Source organism: Benincasa hispida, chromosome 11, assembly GCF_009727055.1.
Source record: "Benincasa hispida cultivar B227 chromosome 11, ASM972705v1, whole genome shotgun sequence".
Taxonomy (NCBI): Eukaryota; Viridiplantae; Streptophyta; class Magnoliopsida; order Cucurbitales; family Cucurbitaceae; genus Benincasa; species Benincasa hispida.
The window spans coordinates 22,783,554-22,790,889 of NC_052359.1; the positions used below are offsets into that span (position 1 = coordinate 22,783,554).

The 7,336-nt window shown below is 40.5% G+C and overlaps 1 non-coding gene across 1 annotated transcript; it reads right to left on the reverse strand.

Annotated features, from left to right (window-relative positions):
* Nucleotides 1-5,819: 5,819 nt before the first annotated feature.
* Nucleotides 5,820-5,926, reverse strand: LOC120092242. Its single transcript, XR_005485953.1, has one exon. It is a non-coding gene; the product is annotated as a small nucleolar RNA R71 (small nucleolar RNA).
* Nucleotides 5,927-7,336: the final 1,410 nt, after the last annotated feature.

Genomic DNA, 7,336 nt, shown 5'->3' on the forward strand with positions numbered 1-7,336 from the left:
ATGTTGCGCTCGATCAATGATTTCCTATGATCGTAGTTTCCACCTTGCGTCAATGCATATTCTGCATAAAAACACAAAAATCAACTGTTTCTATGCGATGAACGCATGCGACCATAATATTATGAATTTGATGCTTTTTGGATGCCATTTAACATATTTTATCAATGCAAGCCAGGATTTGTTTAAGAACTTAGCACTATGATAACGTGCATTTCTACCCGTTATCACACCCCCAAATTTAAACAATGCTTGTCCTCAAGCATAAGCTAAAGATTTCCTTTAGCAAGTCGACCACAATGTTCTTTTCCTAGATTTCTCAAGGATACTTTGTTCACATCCTATATACTAAAGTCTCCTTAAGTCCTATTCAAGTCTCCACTTAAAATATTTCTAAGACCGAGGAATTTCAAACTTAATCTTCAAAAGGACTTTACTAAATTCCGGAACATTGCATGATTTATTTAAAAAAGTCTTTTCCACCGGGGTGTTAAATGATTTTATCCTTGCATATTTCTTGACGTTATTATTTTTTTTCTGACCTTGCCCTGATCCAAGTGCCTTGCCTTCGTTTTGGCTTGCCCCCATGTGGGTCATGCGGACATCCAACTATGAGCAATGCGCTCTTTCTCAGACTAAACTCATACCTACTTGGCAGCAGAGTTGCGGTCATTTATTTATGGGTATATCCTCCTGACTTACTTTCGTTTTGGCTTGCCCCCACGTGTGTCATGCGGACATCCATCTACGAGTAAGTGCCCTTCACAACTTAACTCTTATCAACATGGGTTCCCATTGCGTTGACAGTGGAGTTGTTATTTTCCTCTTTTCTTCTTCTTCTTCTTCTTTTTTTTTTTAATCAAAATAACAAGGTCGAAAATAAATACTTCACCCCCAAATTTAAAATGCGGCAATGTCCTCATTGCCAAAAGATGAAATAAGTCATGCAATGTTCTTAGAAGGCTTCGTAAAGAGAGTTTGAAAGAAAGCTAGCAAACCCCTAACTTCTAGAAATATTTCATGAGGTGACTATCTTAAAGTTAAGTCTTTAGTATATATGAAAGAAATAGAAGCATATTTTTCATCATTGAAATCATAATTGGCAAAGAGACAACATGCGGTAACTTACTAAATTTATCAATATTAAATGATTGTGGTAATCAAAGAGGATGAGATGATAAAACTTTTAAAACTAAAATGCGATGTAATAGCGCAAAATTTGAAATAAAGTGAAGGAAGAATATAACCCCTAAATTTGGGCTGTCGCCCGCATTATGTATTGATGCATCATTCTTTGCGGCGATCTATCTTCTTTGAATTGCAGTGACGGAGTAAGATGAGTTGCTTCTTCGTGTAACACCTCCGCAATCCTGTGCCTCGATCGTTGCACTAAAAACAGTGAGAGGGTCAAATAATTTTAAACAAAACAACATTTTTTTCGCAACATTTTTTTAGATGAAGTAGTAATAAGTAAAATGCAGATAGATAAATGATGATTAAAGTGTCAAAGGAATGAGAGTTCAAGAACCAAACAAAGGATATTCCAGGTTTTTCAGATCCACAGAGGTATTTTCTGGTTGAAAATCACCCCCACAATATGCCTTAACTCGCTGTTCATTAACCTTAAATGTACGGCTTCCATCCTCAGTGATAAGCTCCATCGCACCATGTTGGAATATCTCTTTAATGATGAAGGGTCCGAACCAGTGCAATTTTAATTTTCCTGGGAAGAGTCGTAGTCGTGAGTTGAATAGTAGGACCCTCTGCCCGACTTAGAGGTTTTTACCGCATATGGGTTTGTCGTGCCAGCGTTTGGTGTGCTCCTTGTAAATCTTTACATTCTCATATACGTTAATCCTCCATTTTTCTAGCTCGACCAGTTGCATTTTTTGCGCTTCCCCTACTTTCTTCAAACCAAAGTTTAGCTTCTTTACCACCCATAGTGCCTTATATTCCAGCTTCAAAGGTAAATGACATGCCTTACCAAATACCAACGCATATGGGGACATACCTATGGGTGTTTTAAATGCAGTTCGATATGCCCACAACGCATCGTCGAGCTTTGTTGCCCAATCTATTCGTGAAGGCCTTACTACCTTCTCGAGTATCAGCTTAATCTCTCGATTGGACACCTTGGCCTGACCATTTGTCTACGGATGGTATGCGGTCGCCACTTTATGGAGAATGTTGTATTTGCGCAGTAGCTCCTTAACAGTATGATTGACAAAGTGAGACCCCTCTTCACTTATTATGGCACGTGGGGTGCCAAAACGAGTGAAAATGTTTTTCTTCAGGAATTGCGAGACTACCGCCGCATCGCTTGCAGCGCATGCCACTGCCTCTACCCACTTGGGTATATAATCAACGACTAATAAAATATAATGTTTACCATTCGATGGAGGGAATGGTCCCATGAAAAAAATACCCTACACGTCGAATAACTCGAGCTCCAAGAGGATGTTCATCGGCATTGCATGTTTCCATGAAATGTTACTTGTGCGTTGGCACCGATCACACTTCCTGGCATAGTCAGTTGCATCCTTAAACAATGTTGGCCAAAAGAATCCACTCTGTAAAACCTTAGCTACGATGCGCTGTCCTCCAAAATGCCCACCATATGGTGAGTCGTGACATTGCGATAATATGTGTTGTTGAGCAGCATTTGGTACGCATAGTTGCAGAATCTGGTCTGCCCCCCTTTGTACAGATTCGGCTCATCCTAGTAATAATATCTGCATTCATGTTTGAGCTTCCTCTATTGGTGGTAGGTATAATCTTCAGGAAATTGCTCACAAACCAGATAGTTAACTATGTCAGCATACCAAGGCAATTCTTCAATATGGAACAATTGCTCATCCGGGAACACCACACTCACCTCTGATTCATTGCAGTCAATTTCAGGGTTTTTCAATCTAGACAAGTGATCCGTAACTTGGTTCTCCATCCCTTTTCGATCAATTATTTTTATGTCAAATTCTTGAAGGAGGAGAACCCATCTGATTAACCTCGGCTTTGTGTCTTTTTTTGTCATTAAGTACTTTATCGCTTAATGATCCGTATGGATGAGTACCTTCGTTCCAGATATGCTCGAAATTTTTTCAATGCAAAAATTACCGCAAGAAGCTCTTTCTCTATGGTGGTATAATTGGTCTGAGCAGGATTTAACGTCTTACTCGCATATGCGATGGGATGTAAGATTGTTTTTCTCTTTTGTGTCAAAGCTGCTCCCATCGCATACCCGCTTGCATCGCACATTATTTCAAAAGAAAGTGTCCAGTCAGGTGTAATTAACACGGGTGCGGTAATCAGCGCATTCTTCAAAATTCTGAATGCGTTGAGGCAATTATCATCAAAATGAAATTTTCTGTCAACCTCCAACAACACACTCAGTGGTTGCACTATTTTCGAGAAGTCTTTGACAAAGCATCTGTAGAATCCAGTGTGCCCTAAGAAACTTCGTATAGCCTTCACGCTTGTTGGAGGTGAAAGTTTTTCAATTGCTTCGATTTTTGCTTTATCCACTTGATAAGCGGCAGAAATACATGTTATCATAGTGCTAAGTTATTAAACAATGACGGATGGCATTGATGAAAAATGATAAATTGCGTCTATAAAGCATAAAATCTATAATATTGCAGTCGTGTGTGTCAGCACATTGGAACTATTGATTTTTGTATTTTTTTGTGCAGAATATGCGTTAACGCATTGCAGAGAATGCAATCATAGGAATTCATTGGTTGAGCGCAATTTCACTACAAGACTTTGCATTAATCGCACTCGCAAATATTCGCCCGAAAAGAATCGCCGCAACTTGGTCAGCGCAACATGTTGGGCACATCTAGTGAAAGAACAATTAAGAGTGATGGGATAGAAAGCTGATGACAGTCGGATCCACATTAAGTTGACAGTTGATAACGGTCACGAAGTACATTTAGACTTAATCGATGATAATTAGCCGGCGCGTCATTCAGGAATTAAAGCTGTCCCATCTGTACAACCAGGAGAGAGAAGCCACCTTTCACCATGGAAGCTCTATAAATACCAAGTGCATTGTTCAGAGAAAGGGTTAAGCAGTCGATTACTCCACCATTTTTAGTTCACGCCTCTATCCATAGTTTTCTTTCACCTTTTTAACGCGAGGAAGAAGTTGTGCCGGTAGATCGTTCCGACAAGCTTGGGAGAGCACCGAAAGCTATTAAGGCAGAGAGAGGGCCGACTCCTATGGAAGCAGGAATATCTTTAGTTTAGAATAGAGATTGCAGTGTAAAAAGCCTCGGCTTGCAAAGAATTGCTACCAGGCTCTCTACCTTAACTTCCATTAGCATTTTGTACTTAACTTATATACAAGAATGGAATTTCTTTCTCTATATCTGTTCACTCTTTGTGATTCACGCATGAGTAGCTAAGTTAGTTGAATGGGTTGAGAAGCATTTAGCAAGCACAACGAGGGAATCTTTATTCTTTGTGATTATCTTGTTTATGTATGCTTCATTTATCTATTAGGGATACTCGGGACGGTAGCCTAAGGACGAGATCTAGACTTGGGAAGGTCAGGTCAGAATCTAGGTTTGGAAGAACTAGATTAGAACACATAAACGAGAGGTAGACGCTTAGAGATGAGCATTATTTGTTATCAATGCATCGCATGCATCTTAGTAATAAGATACAATTGTATGCGGTCACCTTGCTTTCATGCATTTTGCATCAACGCATAGGACAAGAGTAGAGACTTGGGAATAAGCTCTATGGACATTTTGCATGCAACACTTGCGTCCTAGAATTAGGAGCATTGTATTTACATTGGAAAATGACTTGCTGTGCATGGTAGTAATATGGTCGCATAGTCTGATGCATTCCCACGCAATGCTAGTTAAAAGATCTTCTCAACCCGTTCATCACATACTCTTTGCATTTACCAACACAACTTTGTTTCTCAAATCCGCCGCATTTATTTATTTCTTTTTATCAATACAACCAAACCAACCAACAACTTATTTATTTACCGACTACCGCAAAGTTTTCATTTAAAAACTATCAATGCAAACTATTTTCACAAGTCCCTGTGATCGACCCTTGACTTACTAGGAAACTCAGGAGAATTTACACTTGGATTCTACTGGGAAAACTTGAGTGCACAACGCAATTCCATCAACGCATATCATCCATATTTCCACTTAATAAAATAACGCAGCAAGTTTTTGGCACCGTTGCCGGGGACTTCGGCAAAATAGTTTGTTAACGGTAGTTTTTTTCTTTTTTTTTTAATTTCTTTGCAGGACTCTCAATCTCTGGCGAATTATGACCCGAAGATTGAGAGGACCTTTAGGAGAAGATTGAGAGACTGCCATCAGCAACCGCAATCCGATAAAGAAAAGATGGCGGAGTAGCTTAGGAATGAAGCACCAAATAACAACAATATCATCGCAAATCCAATTATTTTGGCCAACGATCGCAATAGGCCCATCAGGGACTATGCACCGCCAAACCTCTATGATTTCTCTTTGGGAATCATGAGGCCTGCCTTTGATGGAAGTAGATTTGGAATGAAATCGGTGATGCTGCAGATGATCTAGGCTGCAGGTCAATTTGGAGGAAGGCGTGGCGAGGATCTGCATGCCCACCTCCGAAGTTTTATTGAAATCTACAATACTTTTGTGTTCCCGAACATCTCTGCTGAGGAGGTTTGACTAACATTGTTTCCATTTTCTCTCTATGATCGGGCGAGGAAATGGTCTTATTCGCTCGAACCAGGAGAGATCACTTCTTAGGAGCAGGTGGTGGAGAAGTTCATGAAGAAGTATTTCCCACCTATAGAAAATGCCAGACGAAGAAAGCTTATCACAAATTTTAAACAAGATATGGACGAATCACTCAGTGATGCTTGGGCAAGGTTTAAGAGGTTGGTTCGAGATTGTCCACATAATGGGCTACTAGATTGCCTTTAAAGGAAATCTTCTACCACGGTTTGAATCTTGCTTCCCAGACCGCTGTCAATGCGGCAACAGCTGGTGGTTTGCTTGACAAGACTTATGATGAGGTGAAGAATATCCTGGATCGCATCTCCAAGAATCATGAAGACTGAAGGGAGAGCGACTAGAGATTAAGACTCAAAGATTCGGATACAAATAACGATGCTATTGTTTCCTTACAAAACCAAATGACCGCAATGATGAATTCGATTCAAGGAATGACGATCAGCAGTCCAACACCTTAAGGTAGGCAAATCAATGCAATAAGTTAAAACACCGCAAGGTGCACAACTTGCGGTGATGGGCATGCGATGGAAGATTATCCACAAAACCCACAATCTGTATATTTTGTGAAGAACAACCCTTTTTCCAACACCTACAACCCTGAGTGGAAAAACCACCCAAACTTTTCTTAGAAGAACCAACAACAAGGTTTCCAATCTGTGGCACAAAAAGAAGGGCCACCAGGGTTCTTTCAATGCAGTAATGTTCAATAGAGTAACCAAGCAAGTAGCTCACAACAACCACCGCAATCTTCTTCCCTAGAAAGCCTATTGAAGCAATATATAGAGAAAAATGAGATGGTGCTTCAAAGTCAGGCTACGTCCATCTACAACCTTGAATTTCAGATGGGCCAGAATGCGAATGAGCTTAAAAGCAGACCGCAAGGGGCGCTGCCAAGTTCAACTGAGCTTCCATGCAACCTAGGGGGTTCAGGTAAGAAGCAATGTCAGGTTGTGACATTGCGCAGTGGAAAGACTGTGGAGGGAGAAAAGAAAGAGTAGAGCAGACCAACCTTCATTGCAACTAAACCTGAGATTGCAGCAATGCAAGAAGAAGAAGAAGAAAATGAAGCAGTAGAACCTGAGGTTGTGTCGACCTCAAAGTCAAATGAAACGGGAACCGTGAAAGTCCAGTTACCACCTTTCCCTCAGAGGCTAAAGAAGAAAAAAAAAACGAAGAGGTATAGTACCAATGCTTCTCATCTATGTTAAAGCAATTACATGTTAACATTCCCTTCAGTGAAGCGATTGAGGAAATGTCTGCCAATGCCAAGTTTCTGAAGGACATGGTAACCAAGAAAAGAGGCACTGGAAAATTTTCCACGGTGGCACTAATGCAAAGTTCCAAATCTATTATTCCACAGAAGATAAGCGATCCTGGGAGCTTTACTATTTCTTGCTTCATAGGAGGACTCTATACTGGGCAAGCCCTGTGTAACTTGGGGGCCAACATAAATTTAATGCTGCCATCAATCTTTCGACAACTAAATGTGGGGCAACTTGTGCCCACATCTGTGACCCTCCAATTGGCCGATAGATCTCTGGTTCATCCAGAGGGTAAGGTGAAGGACGTGCTGATCATAATTG